Source organism: Pogonomyrmex barbatus, unplaced genomic scaffold (assembly GCF_055798465.1).
Source record: "Pogonomyrmex barbatus isolate J1 unplaced genomic scaffold, ASM5579846v1 scaffold18, whole genome shotgun sequence".
Taxonomy (NCBI): Eukaryota; Metazoa; Arthropoda; class Insecta; order Hymenoptera; family Formicidae; genus Pogonomyrmex; species Pogonomyrmex barbatus.
Window position 1 is genome coordinate 5,893,224 of NW_028297114.1, and position 20,664 is coordinate 5,913,887.

The 20,664-nt window shown below is 41.3% G+C and overlaps 1 protein-coding gene across 3 annotated transcripts in view; it reads right to left on the reverse strand.

Annotated features, from left to right (window-relative positions):
• The window catches only part of PH4alphaEFB (prolyl 4-hydroxylase subunit alpha-1), a 169,614-nt gene that overhangs the window by 71,106 nt on the left and 77,844 nt on the right, over nucleotides 1–20,664 (reverse strand). The window contains exon 1 of one of the 3 annotated variants that reach the window (XM_089075087.1): nucleotides 19,882–20,311. The exons of the other annotated variants lie outside the window; for them this stretch is intronic. The gene's annotated coding sequence lies outside the window, so the exon portion shown is untranslated. Of the gene's footprint in view, nucleotides 1–19,881; nucleotides 20,312–20,664 lie in introns of those variants that run through there. 3 annotated transcript variants of the gene reach the window in all.

Sequence of the window (20,664 nt, forward strand, 5' to 3'; positions counted from 1 at the left end):
TAAAAAAACTTAAAATAGAAATATCAAAGATATGCATATGCGTGTCCGGATGCAGATGCGGTTGCAGTTGCGGTGTGGTTACGGTTGCGATACAGTTGCAGTGCGGTGCGGTTGCAGTTGCAATTGCAGTGCGATTGCGATTGCGATGCAGTTGCAGTGCGATTGCGGTTGAGATGCGGTTGTGGTTGCAATTTGATTGCGGTGCATTTGCGATGCGGTTGCGGTGTAATTTGGATATCACATTTCTTAAAAGTTTCGGACTAAAAAGGAAAGCTACCAAAAAAAGCTTTTGTCTGAAACATTTTTCTAAAAAATACTTTGTTTTCGAGACCGTTAGTCGACCGTTTCTACAATTTTGGCACACCCTGTATATAGAAATGGAATGTCTGCTCCCTCTGAATAAGAGTACGCAGTAATATTTTATCCATCCACTTTACCTTTTCGAAAGCATGTAATATCGTGCGTCAAAAATAAGGCGCAGGCGTTACGCTTTCGCTGCGTACTCGGAATAAGAAAACCGACGAGGAAATTCAGCAATCAAACCTGCAAATCTCCGGGGCAAATATTTTCATTTGTTCGCGAATGGTGGCCGGAAATTGGGGTGGTTGAATAATGACTGCGCGGATCAAGCAAACGCGAAGAAAAATAAATATCCGAGAAAGGATGGATTGAAGGAGAGAGAGAGAGAGAGGGGGGGGGGGATGGGAAGATTCGAAGCGAGGCAAAAGAGCGCAAAAAATCAGATTCTCATTCGTACAAATGAGATAGACATATGAAACAAGAGGAGTGAAAAAGGTAAACTCGCTCGACCATAAATCGCGTATATTATATGGCAAAATCACATCACAGAGAAACACAGAAAAAAAAATTATACCTCAAACACTTTATGGATTTTAATATGTAATTGCCGTCGAAAATTTCTCTTTGGTCATTTACCTTTTATTTGGCTTCACGTGAGAAAAAAGGAATATATGATTTCTACCGTATGATCGTAAAACGATTTATTCTGCCGTCGTAGCAATTAATTAAGTTGTGGCGTCTCCCTAGACGTCGCTGGTGTAATTTAACGAAGGTCCCTGGTGACTAGAAGCTAGAAGCTAGCTTGCGAGCTAGCAACGAAATTATTCTCGCACGACGAATTTCATCGGCCGTGTCTAATTGGGAAAACGACGCGACGGGCGACGAATACGGGACTTCGTAAATTGTATCTCAATCGGTTTCCCATATGCATAAATTGCGGGATTAAACTAAAATTAACACGCAAACGAATATCCAATAATACCAAAATGCGAAACTTCCTCTGAATTTAATAACGTTAAATGAGTACCGAATTAATAATACTGACATATTGTTACGCGTGGTTCCGATAAGCAATTTTAAACGGCGATTTTCATTCAATTATTCGGGGAGGGGGGGGGGGGGAGGGGAGAGGGTAGATTTCCGCCTCGGTTAAAATATCGATACTTTTCGAGCTACGGCTCAAGAATAATGTTATCGACTACGCGCGATTCACGCGCCAACAATTTTTAACTCGGAGGACTTAATAAAGTATTTTTATTGTCGATTTCCTCCCCCGTGGTACCCGGAAGGGCGGAGGGATTTTATCCTCGCTCCACGGAAAAGAGCGCATCAGATAATTTAAAGAGGTATACCCGGTAAGCGCGGGGGCAAACAACTTTATCGGGATGGAAGACTCCCCACCCCCTCATTTGCATCAGAATCGGCTTCGCTATAAATATCCGTAATTCTCGAGATCGCAGCCCGGGCGGGTGATTAATTCGGTACACGCGCATCCGCGCAAAATGCATACGATGCACCCTGACATAGGGTAAATAAGTGCCCCGTTGCGCGTGAGACGTGCGTCACGGAACGCGATGGATCGTGAATTAATTAAAATATTTGGGCTCGCTCGCGCTGTATCTTCCGAATAAATGCGGAGGAGGGTAAGTGTACCGTGTAACGTTAATTAAGGTAGGGATATCTCGAAGTAACATGCGACATGTAAAAAAAAAAAAAAAAACAAAAAACAAAAAAACAAAAAGGGGGAGGGGGGCAACCTTTTCGTTTCGTTAATAAATTAGATTAAGCTGCTTGAAATCGGTCTACGTATTCCGAGTAAAAAAAAACGCGAGATAAGATAATGAAATGCAAATAATAATAACGGTAAGCACTCGTCGGCACTACGCACGCGAAACATACAGCGGGACTTTTTAAGCGTTTTTCGTAATTATGCAACAAGCTGCTCGGGAGCTGCACTTCCTCCTCCATCTCGCGGCTTAATTATCGCGGAGAGAAATGAGAGAAAAAGAGGGGGTTTTCCCGCAAATGCGAAGGCGCGCCGATGAATCTGTCGAAAAGCGCGGCAACATTGCGGTCGCCACTTTGGGAAAAGAAAGGTAAAACAAAACCACGGGCAGGCAGCAACAGTGGCACGTTATAGAGCACTGCAGTGGTCTCTGAACCGCAGATGGAGGTGCCGTGCCCGCACGCCGCTTCCCGGACACGGAGTCGCATATTTCATCCCCGAGTAAGAGGACCACCGTGGACACCGTTCTTATTACCGTTTGGAACCGGCAAAATATTGGAAAACTTCTGGAAGAAACTTATTCCGCTGTTTGCCTCGTGTTCTCCGCAAGAAACGGTTCATCAACAAAGCGCCGCGCGGCACGAAATCGACAATATCGTGCGTCATCCTGAAACACTACAGGCGAAGGCGTTCGATCTCACGGTCGAAAATACGTTTTGTCGAGAAAAAACGACGGGGGGCGGGGGGGAGGGGGACAGGGGAGAAAGGCCATCGTCTAAGCTGAAGAAGATAGAAAGAAGCTGATCCGAAATCAAACTGTTCTACCTTGGATCGAGTTTTCTTATCTCGAACGTATCTTAAAATGTTCAATCTCGCAACTTGGATACTTGAATAACAATATTAAAACAATCTATATATTTAATAAGCAAAGTAAGCTGCCACGGTGTAGCCTTTCGCCATAAAGCATAATTTAATACGGGTGGGAAGATGGGTGCTTCACTTGTTGTATCAAAATTGTTTTTTGTATTTGGATTACGCAAAGAAGTTCGTTTCATCCCGCACGTTCGCGTCCCTTTCACCCGCAAAAATATCAACGGCAGAGTTGCTGGAATGTAGAGAGAAAAAAAGAGAGAGACGCGTTATTGCAGTTGAACACAAAGCCACCGGGGCTTTGACTGGAGGTAACTCCGGCCGTAAAACAAAAGGTGAATAGAGCGATAGTGTTTGGCGGTGAATAGAAGAGAACAGTATTTGGCCGATGACAACCAAGTTAGGATTGTCAACCTTTCTGTATAGACGATAAATACAATTGCGAAAATAACATATGACGAGAAGTGTAGATTAATTTGGAGTATATACAAAGTAACTTCGAAACATGTTAATAAAACCAAAATAAGTACGATAAAAAAAAATATTAATAAAAAAGAAGGGAAGGTCGCAGAATACATTAATACATATATAATTTATACATATTATAATTTTAATTTTTTAACAAAAAAAAAAAGCAATTTAAAACAATTTATGTATCTTCATAAAAATACAGAAATGTGTGTATAAAATTAAAATTCCTGCTGTTTGCGTGATTTTGACCAAACAAATAATATTTTCCAAGTAAAATGTAACCTTGCCGTTTATTTTCTATCCTGAAAAACTATCGCTCGACAAAAACCTTTATTTTTAATCGTTCATTCGGAAAATATAGATGTCTCGACGTTGAGAGAAAAATTGAATGCGAGCCGAGCAAAAAGTTCGTGAAAAGAACATCCGGTGATTTTTTTCTAGGTAGTTCGCTACGCTGCAAAATCGCATATAAGATTCTACGCCGCGGACAAAATGATAAATATCGTCTCGCCCGGGGGCTCTGAACTTCTGTGTCGCGCGAAGGTGCATAAAAAACGCTCGCAGCATCAAATCGCAGCTGCGCTAGACCGCGAGACAAAACCCGAAACTATCGCCGGCCGAGATACAGGCGGTCGAAAGAACACCAAAGGCATTTCGATATATTTCAAGCTCGCGACGGAACAGCGTTCCGCTGCACAGAACAATGCGGCCATTTGCATTTTGCCGCGGAACTGGAGATGAAAGAGAACCACGGGCGAATATTTTGCACCACCCTTAGCCCGCCCTCATGGCCTTTCCGCGTTCTCCTCTCCTTCTCTCTCATCATCCTCTCAGCCAAGGGCTCTAGGCCAGAAACGAATTGCGAGAATTATGGAAATTTCTACTACCACCAATCCTTTCCCCTCTTCTTCATTGCTCCGTTGGCCTCGGCCCGCCAGATTACCATGCTTAATTCGCGATGACCGACTAAAAGCGCATACCGTGTCACCGATGAAAAAAATATCTATCACTAACAATGTAGTAATTGTTGTTCGTTTCGTTCGTAAAATAGCCCATGTTATATAAACTACTATGTTAAACAGAGAGATACTTCGATCTAATATTTTTAATATAATCAAAAATTACTGTTGTTATTAAAATATATTCATCTATGCGAATAAATACCGTGTATATTTTTATCATTTTTGCTCTTAAAATATCAATCACCGTTTTTGTACAAATAAAAATTGAATTTTTCATTTTATTATAACAAATATAAAAAAATAACGGAGATATAAGGGTGCAATATATGCAATTTATTCAATTTTTAGAAAAATATTAATGTTTCGATCTATACTCGATCTAATCTCCTTCAATAATAAAACGAAAATAAATCTTTAATATCGCGGACAAAATAATGATAAAAAAATAACTATAAAAGTGTAAATGTGTTGTGATTTATTTATTTAATATGCGTTTCCACTCTCAGCCACTTTTTTATTATTACTTCCTCGATTAAAAATTTGTTTCACGATTGAAGAAAACTGTAGTTGAAATATACTGTATTTCTCTAGAAATGAAATAAATTATACTTCTTTATATATTCTTCGCTTGGCCCTCGTATTTTTTCACATTATTTAAAAATCGTGCTTGACTCTCATTATTAAATAAATATATTAAATTGGAAAGCGGCGATTTTTCGGATATTACAAGATCAATGCCTAAGATGTGTCGTTCGAGCTACTGGCGGAATTTTAATATCGCGTCTGTAAAATATTCGCGTCTCTATTACGTCTGTGAAATATTCCAACTTTAGTAATCAATTCCTTGTCGTAGTTTTGGATTACATCCAAAGTGATTCACGCGAAAAGTTTAAGTGTGCGTAGACTATGCGCAGATGGCAAATCCTATCGTTTCATATTTTGCTCGCACGTTATATATATATATATATATATATATTTTTTTTTCTCTTTTCTTCTTCCTTCTTAACTGCCCGCACACTTTTTGTACGCTGCCATTTTTTTATCCTATTACTTAGTCTTGCTTTTCTTTACGTTCTTATCCTGCGTACGCACTCGCTGTTCTTCCTCCCCTTAGCTCTTTCCCTTAATCATTACTTTTGATTTTATTTTTTTCCTTTCCTCTGTCTTTCTCTCTCTCTCGCTCTCCCCTAACTTCTTATCTTTATTACAGCTTTCTTCCTTAATTCTCTAGGTTTTCCATAACTTTTCTACGTATCTCTTACTCTTTTTCCTTTTATATAAAGCATAAATGTATATCAGATGGATACTGCGGTGGAAATTTACCTCTCTACGAGAGTTTGAAAACGCGAGCGAATATATGCATATATTACACAAATCTTGTGAATAGTGAGTCGTACAAAAGCATAATAAAGACTATATCATTATTTAATAATTTTTAATATAAAATATTTATACATGTAATTAAATATTGATATAAAAAATAAAAATTAAAATAAATCGATCTATAATTATTTTCATATTTCATTTACAGTTATAGCTAAACAATGAACATACACATCGATAGGTTTATATTCCGTACGATTTTTCGTAATAAATTCGCAAAGGCATGGGAGACAAAAAACCGCGACAAAATCGCTATTCGCCGAGAGAGTTTTCACCGAAAAATCCGCATGGATCCATTTCGGAATAGTTACGAGCGTGGCATAGAAGTCTGTCAAAATTAACCGAATCGTTTTGCTAGATCAATTCTGCTGAAAACATATATGAATAAAATTCAATTAAATAAAATTTTATTAAACCAACTGTTTTATTGTTCTCGCTGCAGGTTGCTAAAGTGCGGTACGAAACTGTATATCAAATTTTTTTTTTTAGTCTATAAAATAATATTATTTTACTGAGCACGTGAATCATTTCGACATGACAAAATTGCAAATTTATTCCTACATGAACGGTAAAAAAAGAAACAATATGACATACCAATAAACTTTTATAATTTTTTTACTAGATTTTCGTCCATTTCTCAAAATGATATATATATATATATGGCGTATTAAATTTCTACCTAACTGCTAAACATAAACAATCGCGATTACGCGGAGCGAGAAACCGCGGAAGTTTTGCTCGCCACTCGTTGCGGATTACCGCCACTATCGCCACGATCTTAATATAATATCGAGCACCCGAATCACGCGAGAGCGAGCCGGGTATATTCTGTATCGTATTCCGGCCGGCATAGTTCTCTGCCGGCGTTCTCTCCGGCGGACGAGCGAAATCAATCGCGCAGCCGAACGCGCGCGAGTATCGGGGAGGAGGGAGGGAAACGTTCAGGACGATATCGTCGGGATACGGATCTGTTCAATGTGGCGCAGCAGCCAGCGGAGGAGCAATAGGATTCGGCCCGGCTATCAGCTTTCGAACATACTCGCTGTGCGATTCGCCAAGCATCGCGCGCACAAGTTTCAACATCAGCAGCCACCGGGAACGGGGTAGTCTATTCGAGATAACCGGGCGGGATTACACCAAGTGGCGAAGCCGCAGCTTACACACCCTCGGTCGGATGTAAGTCGGCGGATGTAAACTGTCGATCACGACAATTTAGACGTTGATCGCGTGATAGCCGAGTATTAATAATCCCCGAACGGTAATATATACACGGGGATATACTTAATATACGAGAAGCCAAATGGCGATGAGAACTTTTATCGTCTCGACCAATCCTTTGCAATTTTCTGATATTTATTGGCTTCTTCCCTCGATTTACCTCACCTGCCTATATATCAAATTTTTATACTAAAATTTTGATAAATTCGAACATTTTTTAGTTATACACATGAATATTAAATTCTATAATGAGCGTGATACTATGATAATAATTTGTATCGATAATAATAATGGCAATTTCAAAGGAGACAGCTATTCACACGGGAATAATCCGAGGCAATTTTTTCTTAAAAATCGAATGGTTTGAATCAGAGAATATACTTAAGCGGAGGAATTAGTATAATGTTAATTAACTAATTCCCCGTTACTAATATCAGCTGATGCCTCTTAATACCTCGATCCTGCTCGCCGATTCATCGAACGGGTGCAAAGGTGCGAAGGTGAATAAGATAAAAGTTGCAAAGTGATGACTCAACGGCTGAACTCGTTCAGTGTCGACGAATTATGTTCTTTATGGAAATTCGAGCACTTTGCATACGATCGCAAAAGCATCTCGCGGCATCATCACCACCTCGACTCGCGAGCTCTTTAAAAATCTACCTCCGGAGAAGATTTCGCGGAAATTTTTTTTGTTTCTTTTCGATTGGCAACGTGAAATTTCGAAATAACATAAAATTAAATTTCATTGAAATGAAGTCCGGGGATTATTTCCGGATCTGACGGTGGATCCCGCGAATTCGCCGTAAACGAAAATTGCATGTTAGCCGACGACTCCGTGTGTAATACCACTTACACTTGCGGCGAGCGCATGCATGCAACCGCGCTGCGTGTAATAACGCTGTTGCGCGGTCGAAATTATTCTAAATCTACACTACAACTTCTCCATCTCTCTCCCTCTCTCACCCCCCCTCCCCCTTCCTCTCTCTTTCTCTCTGTTTCTCTATTCCTATTCAGAGGTAACATGGTGTTCGTGCCCGCGTGCAACAGACACGGAACCCTATTGTTAATTAACTCGAGATTTGTTGCCCGAGCAGACTCGGATGACAGTCTTGAATTTACCGGATGTAGCAACATCCGTTAAACGTGAACAATTTACAGAAGGCAAAGAGTAAAGCAAACCGCAACCGGCCGTCGGCGACGTTTTCTGAAAAGTACCGGGGGCCGCGCCTCCCCCGAAGCGGGAGGGAGAAGACTTTTACTCTCCTGAAAGTTTCGCCTCGACTTCTTCGCGAAAAGTAGAAGAAAGAGAGAGAGAGAGAGTACGGGGGATCAGGGTGAATAAAGGGTGAAAAGAAAACGGGCGGGGAGCTGACCACCGGAGCGAGCTACGTGGATGTTTTAATTCTAAAGTGAGACGCGGCGAAAACAAAGGTAAGGCAGCGGCAAGTCACAATTAGTGAAATAATGAGAGAGCTGTTAGCTGCCTTCGAAGTTCGTATTTTACTCGCCTCTACACCACGATAATCCGAGTCGGGGAAAGAGCCGGGGGGTCGATCCTTTACCGCCCGCATTCCAAAATTATGTCCAGTTTTGATTTCCCTTTACACGCTCTTTTCAACGCAACAACAAAGAAAATATCTGTAATTTAAATATCTAGAAGGGCGCTTCTCTCGCCCTCTTTTCAGTTTTTAATTTTTTACTACGTTTCATACAAGTGGAGGAGAGGAAAAATGAAACGGCCGATAAAGATGAATATTCAATAAAAGATATCAGTACATGCTAAAAGTATTATATAACGTTAAAGCTTCGTTTTATTGTTTAATAAAATATTACGATGGATTATGGATATAAAAAAAAAACAAGATCTCGATAAAAGGATACTTTTAAAATGTTATATCAATCGCTAGCTTCATTTTTCACGATTAATTATATTAAAATATAGATAGTGAATGTAATACGTAAGCTACTTTCCTAAATTGAGGCAAAGAATGCCGAAAAGCAAGTCTTCTAATTATCATACGAAAATATCAAATATACTCTGCAGACTTCGCCGTTTCTCTTGATGTCGAAATACAGAGATGCCATAATCTACAGAAATTGCATCTTCATTCGGAAAGTTCGCCGGTTCGAAACCTTCCAAAGGAGGAAAGGTGGAAGGAGGCAGAGACGCGAGCGGAAAGAGATGAAAAGCTGTGGCTATAAAAAAAAAAGGGGGGGGGGAAAGAAGGGAAAAAAAACACGGAATTTCCGAGCACATTCTCATTGCATATTCAATGGGATAGCACACGTACACGTGTGTACCTGACGCTAGCAAATGCAGAAAAAAAGGATACGCCAACTCTGATGTACGACCTGAAAAAAGAGGGGCGCGCTCGCCCCGCGCGTGACACCGCGAATGCAAAAGCGAGATTAAACGAGGACGCATGCGACCCGATAATTTGTTCGAGAAAAAGCAGGCGGTATCGCACGCACTCTCGGCGTCTTTACGTGTGCGTCGGCTGTGTTTTATAGCAGCTCGGTTATTCGACGCGGTTATTTCTACGCGAGGCGTAAATAATAATTGCGTTTCGTCGTACGTGACATCGTCGGGGATAAAAAAACCTCCCCGTATCTTTATGGACACTTCGAAGTACAAACGCGATAATTTAAGTACGACACGACTAGATAATAAGCTACTTTAGAGTGGGCTTGAAGAAGATAGCGTTCGTATTGTTTCAATTACGTAAAGTTACTTTTCTTCTTAAGATTCAAGTCCGCTTGCATCAACGTTATTTTAAGCAAGACTTAAACGTGTATCTGTCTTTATCTTTCTTTAAAAAAAAAAAAAAAAAAAAAAAAAATAGAGATACATATTTAATTCTCGCAAAATAAATTCTTTGGTACAATCGAACCTTAATCACATTTGCAATTCCTAAAATGATGTAGATAGGAAAGTTCTGCGAAAGGCAGATATCTGTCAAAAGTTCGCTCGGAATTACACGAGCAGGCCATGTCCATCTATCAAGTAGCGATATATCGGATCGTCTATAGAAATTACATTTCGTACGAGAGATTCGAACGAGAGAACCGTAACTAATTCCGCGACTTGGAAATAAGAAAGAGGGAACGTCTTGTGTCTGCGTACCCGTAAAACACTCACTTCCTTCCACCTTCGCAGTCGCACAATTGGTCGTTCTCGTACGGCCGCACATAAATTTATTCTCCCGGCGCTGCGCTTTCGTACATACGCCATGCAGATTTTACGTTCGCGCCCTCGGAAACCCGTCGGTGTACAATTTCGCAGTGGCTTAGTAATTTCGATTTAGGTCCGATAAAGGATAGAAGCACTGAGGCTGAGGCGAAACTCCAATACGCGGCTTTCGATTCAAACCGTTCTCCAAAGCGGGTTCCGCCACGTCAGTTTCAAATTCTGATCGCTGTTACCGTTCGTTAACCTTTAAGCGATGGGGAATTCAGGAACTTGAAATACCATTACCAAGTACATTCATTTTACATCAAAGAATCCGCTAAAGATATTTTTAAGATTCACGTCGCGTTCCACTTATATGTACGATATTCAAAATGTTTAGCAACTCGCAACAAGCCGTTTCGCAAACGATGATTAATAAAACCAATCTCAATTTTTCAATTAATTCAATTTCATTTCAATTCTTTTCATATTCCACGTATTTTTATCGGAAAACAAATTATATCTATACTTTATTAAAAAAAAAAAAAAAAAAAAAAAAAAAAAAAAAAAAAAAAAATTGAAGAATTTATTGCCCTTCCTCCCTCCCTCTCTCCTATTTATATTTAAAGAACAAAGCATAAGATTTTATCGAATTTGATTTATTACATCGTATGTGAGTTTTTTCATTGTGACTGATGCACTGACCTAGTTGATTTTCATCGCAATTCTCGGGATGAATGCTTAAACGATCGCGCGACGATATTTCGAGATTAACCAGCGGGCATTTTCGATACTCTCGACCGCGAAATTTCGCGTATCATCGTTGATGAAGCGGCCGTGCGTACTCGCGTGGGATGATGAATTACCCGTCGGGTTTGCAACCGCAACAGCAGCGGGACGGCAATAACAAGACGAAGCGGCGCCCGAAAGCACAGGCCGGGAATGAAAGCGTTGCGCGAAACGCAATCGACGATAAATATCCAGTCGATATCGATACCCTCGATCCGCTCGCAACGGAGCTTCCGTTTTGGTACTCACATGATGCTAACGATACGCCGAGTTCGCGGACGCCGGAGGGCGCGGAGCGTGGAGGCGGGGGAGGGGGGGGGGGGAGGGAGGGCGGGGGTTGCAAACCGCGAGATATCGCGTCGATAATCCACCGGCAGACAGCTATAAGCGCGCACATGGTGCTTTCTGCCCTTGAGCGGCGTAATTTCGAGCGAAACTACAGACGCCGCACGCATTCGCACGTCAGAAATCGCCTTGCTAAATGGTCCCAATTTCGCCCTCCGACTACGAGCCCTAATAATCGCTGCGAATGCACGGCACGATAGGAAAGTCAAGTCGAGCGGATGAATAGTCGATTGTGCCGGAAACGACACTTGAGGGAGCGTATGTCGTGTTACGGGGACGTATCGACATTCTCGAGAGGCCCGGGTTTTACGCGTGTAATATTAACAACGTGGCGTTTTTTCCGTGGCGTTATTCAAGGAATAATGAAGAGTTTTCCCGACCGCGATTCTCACGATTCTTGCGACTTCCGCGACAACAATTAGCCATTCGAAAATTCCCCCCTTCCTCCCCCGTGCCATTAAAATTAATCGTCGATCCACGTCCGTCGACAAACATCCAAAACTTCCGCCAGGATTCCTCTCAACGTACATCCCGTGCATAGTGTCCTCGCGGTACAGAGTGGCGCTTTTAAATATTAAAAGCAGAAGGATGCACGGGTTTTCCTGAGACAGGAAGGTAGGTAGATGCGGGTCGTGGCAGGGGGAAAGATTAAAGTTCGAGGCAGCTAAGAGCTAACGCGTGTGCGTGTGTCGCGATTTCAAACGTTCGCCAAGGACCAAATTCCACGTCGAGTGGCTTCACTGGAAACATTCTGCTTTAACACGAATACCCGATACGAACGTGCGCGCGCGCGCGCGCGCGCGCGCGAGTCTCTCTTTAGAGAGCTCTCCGGAACAAGCCGTGGAGCATCGAGGATGCTGGGAATTCTATCGGAAGACGCGGAAGGCGAGTGCCGCATTTCAAACCACATCCGATGAGAGTTCGCATCTCGTTTCGTCTTCTCCGTCTCTATTCATTCACGCGTTTGGATACATCGCGAATAGTGGATCCTTTTAAGTTCCGTTTAAAGTAAACAACAAAAGTAAAATTATTGTGAAACTCGTAACTGGTCATTTATCGAATCAATACGCGAGTGTTGCTCGAAGCTACAGCTGATTTTATTCGCAAATCCAAATCCTTGCTCTTTCTGCTGCAAAATGAATTTTATCAAGTACAATTGTTTAGATTTTATTTTTCAGCTACATTTATACGTTTTACGTACATTTTAAAATTTACATTAAAAAATTTATCCGTTGTTACACTGTTGGAAAATATGTATTAAATTTAACATAAATCAAATATCACACAAACGATCCGCTCAAGTTTTTATGTTAATTTAACATTGATTAATTTAACATATGAATGTGTTAAATACACACTAATAGTCTGTTAATATTTAAACAGAAAAGAAATGTAATTTTGATTTTAATTATAAGTTTATTATGTGTACAATGTTAACATAATTTTTATTAATTTTTATTATAAAAATAATATGTAAATAACTCGCAGTCATACCCACTCTTGTTATTCTAGACTTAGAATCAACATTTTTTTTGTCAATTTTAACATATTGAATAGATACATATAATTTTGTTACTTTAATTTTATTTTTTTAATTATTTTAATAATTTTATATTTTATATTTGTTAAGGTCAATTAACTTATTAAACTTACTACTTACTAATTAAACATATTAACGTATTAAACTTACATAAATGCGTAGATTATCTAACACAAAAATTTTAACCAGCAAATTTTTTCACAAGAATATACAAATTTTCCAACTGCGTACCAAGTAAACAAAATAATAACAAAAAAATTTGTCTAAATATTAATTATATTATTTGTGTAAATTTTTGTTATTAAATATTAACAAGATACGTGCCTCGAATAAAAGCAAAGTATATCTTTCTTTTCAAGAAATATTAAATTATTTTCAAGTGAAGTTTTAAAAGATTCTTCTATCTATAAACTTTTGATATATCTGTTGCAGTTCTCAGTGAAAATTTTAACGAAAGGCAAAGAAAAAGAGAGAGAAAAAGAGGAACAGAGAGAGAGAGAGAGAGAGAGAGAGAGAGAAATACAGAGTGCACGGTGCGAGTCATAACGAATGAGTTCACTATTTTATCCGATTCATAGGTGCATAGCTCGATGTAGACGCCATTATCGGAATCCTCAATTTTTGTTCAAACCAAATAAACGCGTTGCATTTATTTGCGTATAAATGTTGCAGATCGCGAGATGACGGGAGTATCGATTTTTCGCGCCGCATATATCAAAACACACAGTGTTCGCGCGCGCGCTTTATACGTCGATACGTGAAATTTGCAGCTGCATGTGTCTCTCTCTCTGGATACGGGTTCGCCGGAGAGTGCGACGGTCGCGTATGCGGCTGACAGTAGCGAACCATTTCCGTGACGGTGCGTTATTGCTTTCGCGGTCCGAATTCCCAAAGTCTCAAGTCACGCTACACGATCTCTCTCTCTACTCTACCTATGAACGTAATGTGCATCCGCGCGCACATCGAGTTCCGGTCCCGAGTCCCGAGCGCAACCGTGATGCATCTCGCTGAATACGACGGTCTGTCGGAAGCCTTTATCATCACCGACCCGCAAATATTTCTTGTAAAATTCATCGTAAATGCAAGACGCAATACGGCGAAAACCTAGAAAACGTAGGGCGAAACGTAGGGAAAATAGGGCAGATCGAATTAGGATCATTTCAAAGTCGAAGCTTATCGGAAATTCGCGAAATAAATTCCCGATTCCTCGACTTGTCCCTTTAATTCATCCGCTTCTCTCGAGGAAAGTTCAGTTTGAGGGTAAAATAAGCGATACTCGCGTCTCTCCTCGACCACTTTCTTACATTATTCATCCTCCCGATTCATCCCTCCCCGTTACATGTTACTCCTCCCGCTTTGCCGAACGCAAGTTCGATTTACCTCGCAAACCGATTAATATTCCGCGATGCGCTCCCGCATTTCGCGAAGATTTTCGCATTTTCCCTAGACGGAGTTAAATTGTGTTTCGTGCAATCGGGGAGGCAAAAGGAAGGGAGAACGCGATGTAAAGTGAAGGGGGGGGGGGAAGACAAGAACGGCGAGAGACAAGCGGCACACGCTCGTCGGTGGGCACCGCTTAATTTCCGTTTTAAATGCGGAATAGAAGTTGCAAGTCAAACGGCTTGGGGAAGAGATGAAAAACTGAAATCGAAGCGAATATACGTCGAGTAACGAAACATTTTGCTCGATGTTTCGTTTACGTTGACAAACGAGCTATAGCTGTGGCACTGCTAATTTCCACTGCATATACGAACACAATTATATTTTCTTACATTAATCCCAGTCGATTAAAAACTTAAGATTCAATATGGTTTAATTATTCTGTTAATTGCGAGAAAGCATTTTATGTTCGAGGAAACTGTACTAAAAGATTTACTCGACTCGCTAACTCTTCCTCTTATAACGATCGTGCAAAGATTTATGTCGCTCTTATCTGTAGATATGGTTTTGCTTGATCAATAAATTTTGCTTGGAATAGAATAATTCGATTTCATCTCAAATTCGTCACGGTACATTTATACACAGCGTTTTAAAATAGATCTTACGTCAAATGCCGCAAAAGAAACAACATCTACAACCACAGTTTTGAGTGGAATATTATTTTTGTATGTTTCTATTGATTAGATACATTGAAAAGTTATCCCTATCAAATAACATTTTACGCTGACAGAAGTCAACAGAAAGACAGAATTGTACAAAAATTAACACATATTGGTGGGAGAGTGCAATGAAACCGCATCAAAAAGAAGAAAAAATATAACGTTTTTTCAGCTAATTTCGCGCCCCGGTTGCGATTTATTCCCCGATTGCACTGGTCCAACCTCACGGTTGTTCGATCATACTCTTTTTTTTTTTTTTTTCATCGTTCCATGATCGGGGCGCGACGGAAAAAAGAGAAAAGTTTTTTTTTTTTTACCATGCGGTTCGGACAAACGCGACCGGCCCTAGATCGCGGGATGCAACGGGATGCAACGGGAATCGTTATTTATGAGCGAGCGGCAACACGACGATGGCGTGCTTAAAATTTCTCATCGTAAAAGCATGGCTGCAACGCGCTTTAAACCCGGGAGCAGCACGCGTACCGGGATGTTTATGAGAACGAGATGCTACGCGGCCCTTAACGAAACAGATTTTGACGTCAGGCATCAGAATCTTACAGTCGCGTGCTAGCAAGAGCTTAAACTTCAATAATATTCGCCAGACCCTGGATATTCTCGTTTATCGTTAAAAGAAAGCGGAGGATTCTCCATAATCCGTTTACGTAGAAGTAAAAATATTAAACGAATCACATATAATTTGATAACGTCTTGGTGTATCAAGAGCATCTTTTTATAAAACTTGAGTTTAACTACACGAAGAGAACAGGTTTGCAAATCTAAAAATTTAGAACCAGATACAGATCTGAAAATAATTTTCTTGCACCAAAATTATTACATAGGACCCTTAAACATGATAATAATATTGCAAAAATTTTTGTCTAGCAATCAATTTAGACATAATAATTTTGAAGACCCAACAAAACTATTTTCAGATTTGTATCTGATCGAGTTTATAGATTTGCTAGCAAAAATGTTCTTTTCGTGTGCAGCATTAAAAATTCTCGTGAGCATAATTACTTTCGAATATTAAAAAGCTTGTATTCCAATGGAAAAAAAAAACTGTACTTCGATTTCTGCACGATCAAAGGTTTTATCACGAAGTTTCATTACAGTAATTACTAAGAGTGCCGTACATGTCACGCATGCAATTTTGCTTTCGGAGGAAGTGCGTGCGTGCAAGTTGTTCACAAAAAATGATTTTATAGGATTAAATTGGCTCGTAACAGGAAATCCTATCGTTTTGCTTATGGTCGATATTCGTATGAATTACGTGACACGACGAAAATTCTCGGCAAAAAGTTCTTCGACCGTAACATCTTAAAAATTGTCAAACATCCGTTATATACATTATATGCAAGAAAAAAAATAATATATGGGGAATTATTATACGTAAAAAAATAATAAACTGTCGGAAAAGCATATTTTTATGCCAACTACTATTTTTATTAGCCAAATCGATGATCCGTTCATTAAAAAATTACGCTCTTATTTCCTACTGACTATACCAGTCATCATCGACCATATCAGCCATTTCGTCATTATAAAATTTTATACATCAGTTTGTTTTTCAGGTTGCAATATCACTTCGCGGCTGGCTTGGTTTTTGAAAAACTGGAAATGTTATTTGCGAAAACTTTCATATGCCGCGATTACGGACGCAACGGAGGAGACATGCCACGAGAATCGCACGAGGATTCGCGAGGAAGCGACGTGCTAAAGTTGCAACGGGGCGAGATGCAAACTGAACGCCGTTATCGCTCGGCGGGTCCCTTCTTTCTCCACACTTTAACATTTCGTGAAACTCACGAGCGTGCACTCAACGACATGTAACGAACGCGCGAGAGAATGGAAGCAACGACGAGCGACACGTGCTAGAAACATAGATTCTTCGATTCCGGCTTGGAGGAAGGGGCGACGGGGACGACGGGGGAAGGAAGGGTGAATGGGGACGAGTAACACGCGGGGGAGGGGGGGAGGAAAAGAAAGAAATAAAACGGCAAACGGTAAGCAAGGTCCCGAGGAGGAATACGAGGACGGGTAAGCGCGGAGTAGAGAGAACCCGGTGGCTCGTATCGTCGGATTAAGCATAAAAGAGAAGGGCCCCTAACTGCATCGAACGACTCTTTACAAAATTTTAAAAGCAATTCCCGCCGAATTACCCGCGTCGTTGAAATAACTTATCGGTCGGAGCGCGAACTCGTCGTCGTCGTCCTCTTGTGCTTTTTGCGCGGAGTCCATCCGCTCGAAATTTATGAATATATTAGCCATACATCTCGCACGCACGAAAAGACACGAGGGAAGAAGTACAAGGTAAATATAGAACAATAAGAAATGGAGTGAAAAACAAAGGAAGAACGCGTTTCTTGTTTACGTCCGACATTCGCAAGAGCTCTAACGTTACGTCGTGTTTACTGTTCAAAAATGAAAATTATATCCCATCTAGCGGGTATGATACAACTCTCATAACTGTCGCTATTCTCCGAAAATTCGTGAGCAGAGATTTCGAAGCACCGGGATACGTTTCAATACACATTTTTCGACGGAGGAGTGAGTTGTGCGCGATGAAGCAAAGTTCTTTATCCTCGCACATCCATCTCGAAACGACACAACGATCGATGACAGGGCAGTCTACACTACATGTCAAAACTGCTTTCTACAAATTGATTGTTTCAGTTATTTTTACAACTGGGATGTTTTACGAGAAGAGTGACATTTTCTCGTTGCGCCAAAAACGACAGTTATAAACGCCGAAAGTTTTGACACTTTTTTTATATTTTGTTTCGTTGTAAACATTTCTTTTTTGGAGGTTTTTTCTTTTTTTTTAGTAACCGCGCGAGGCTCGGGAAAAAAATTACGGAGTGTCGGACGAGCGGAAAAGCGGAAGCTGATCTGCGCGGTTAACAAAAAATTTAAAAAAAGTTTCGCCAACTTAGAGTCTTTCATTAAATATATATTGCTAAACTTCACGTCAATTTGATGGTATTCTAAGTAATTTCGACGCAAATGTGAAATACATAATTCCAAGAAGGAAAAAGAGGGCGGCGACTTTCAAACTTCTAAATAAGATGAGAAACCGAGAGAGAGAGAAAGAGAGAGAGAGAGAGAGAGAGAGAGAGAGAGAGGATCGATGTCTTTTTGCGAGCTAAATATGTTCCGGTATGCTAGACATCGCGCACGCTTGCTTGTGTTCTGATGAAGCAAGAAGAGATCCCGAGAGTTCTGCTCGAATACCCTAATTAAAGCAGATGTTTTGAGAGAAATATGAATTCGCATTTATAGCAAGAGTTAAACCAAGAGAGAATATTGCTTTTTATATAAGAAAATTTTTTTTTCTTCCGACTTAATTGCATAAAAGCGGAATTATATTCCTCCATGAAATAGCCATAGTCGCTTAAGTTGCAAAATTGCTGAATTTTGAATTATAATTATTGAGATCCTTCTTCATAATTTCGTGCTAAGAGAGATCTAATAATGAACTACATATTGCAAGAAAATCTTCTCTCTTTCCTCTGAGTTTTTCTTCTCGTGACACGAGCTGCTGCATATAACATAATTACGTCTCATTCCGTTCCGATGTGACGAGAGCGGTTTATTTGCAGAAATGTAACATATAACGTGACACGTAATCGCGATTGTAAAGCGGTTTTCAAGGTCGATTATATGGTCAACTACTGGATGATCCCACTATTCGTATCGCACGCGACGCGAAGCGTGTTATTGCAATACAACGAGGGGGGAAGGGGCACGAGTGACTGTCAATTATTACGGCATTATCGCAACGATGATTGCCCCGGCGAACGATAAACGCAAATATGGAAGCTATTTGCGTAAAACGCGTGGATCGTAAAGCGTTTACGCGCGTCGATTTTTCGTGAGACGAAAAATTTCGCGACAACTGCAAGGACCGGGGGTGGGGAGGGGGGGGGGAACAGCGAGGATTCGACCAGGCGGACGGTATTATTATCGCGCGACACGAGACTCTCATCGTTCCTCAGGAAACGATCGAAATATGTTGCCTCGGCGACGAGGGACTCGTTGCCGGGCGTGTGCGTAAAGCGCTGAAAGATAAACGGTGCCGTATATACACGAGGGCAAAGGGTAGAGACCCCCGGGCTACTGTTCTCGGGGAAAAAAGACAGACATGGGTTTTGAGGTCATCGGCACGGTATGGCTCACGATGCGAACGCGTTGATACGGCATTACGTCATCTCAACGCAGCGCAGCGACGATTCGTCATTTCAACTCGTTCAACCGTTGACCTCGCATCCTAGATCTCGTCTCATCGATCGGTCTTCTCCCCTCAATAATGATGCGAAAATATCTTTGAGAGGGATTCTTCTGAGAGAGTGAAAGAAAGAGAGAGAGAGAGAGGGAGAAGGAAAGATAGAAAGATAGAAAGAGAGAGTAGTCATAAAGGTGAGTTTTTACGCGGGTTTTTACGCGAGCCACTTTATCGCCCTTAATGTCCGTCCTTGATCACCAATGAGTGGGAGATCCGGGAATAAAAACTTTGACTGTAAGTGTCGGTGTGAACGTGCAAGGGTGAATCGCAGTTCGGAGTAACCGTGAGTACGGAATGTCTCCGCGACGATATTGCTCGGTGCTACACCTAATTTGCATGTTTACATCACTCCGGGGTCGTGCCTGATTACGTTGTTGGCGAAATTGCCACGTTTAATAACGGAATTTGCAATATTAATTGCGACACCAGCAATATCCACCTGCACGACTGTTTTACGTTACTCGTAATCGACATTGCGCGCGCGGCATCGACCACGAATACGGGGATAACTAATTAATTAGCATCACTGTTATAATGACATTAAATGCTGTAACACCTATTCATCTCCTGAGAATAGTGCGCTGTTCAAATTAACTAACAGAGAACAGCGAATAATATTTCGAGACGAGACCAAGTGGACGTTTCGCATCAGCCAGCATGATATCGCTCACTCCGCGTCATATTAGGCGCGCGTTCCGCGGTACAGTCTGTAGAAAAAATTACATACCTGATATCGATGACTGTACGGACTGATCGGCGATGGCAGGAGAATCTTCGAGAATCTCTGCGAGCTCCGAGATGACGATGATAACGATGATCACAGGAGATTACGGAGGACCGAGCGTTGGATAATCTTTTTCTCGTATGCGTGCGACACACAATAATGTTCACAACAAATTCAGGCACAATCAAACGACAGTCACGCTGCCGGCTTACGGCCGAACGATCCCGAGAGTCGACGCAAATCTCTCGCGCGATCTCGAAAGAAAAACGGTTATTATTACAAGAATTCTTATTATTATATCTCGACCGAAGATGTCGTGAATGTGCTAATTGCGCTCGCTCGTTCGTTCGTTCGTCCCGGCTTCTCGACCGCCCTCACACGACACTACCGACACCCACGAAACACGACAGTCGACTGACGCGGAACGGATGCTGCGACCGGTATACGTAGCGTAGCCTTGCCGCGCGCGCTCCCCCACCACTTGCTCCCCCCCACCACTACACTATGTCGCAAGCGCCGGTCCGACTCGCGCTCCGGTCTTCGCATTCGCGCGACTCACGTTGCAGCGAGCGCTTCTATTCTCGTCTCTATTGGCATATCGCTGCGGCCAGCGCTCTCTCTCTCTCTCTCTCTCTCTCTCCCCCCCCCCCTCTCTCTCTCTCACCATCTCTATTCCAATCTTTTTCAATCATTTACGATAGTCTCGCTAGCTTTGTCATGTTTCCGCGATATTATACTGGGACGCGCAAACACGATCCGACTCGTTCGCTTTCATTAACTACACTT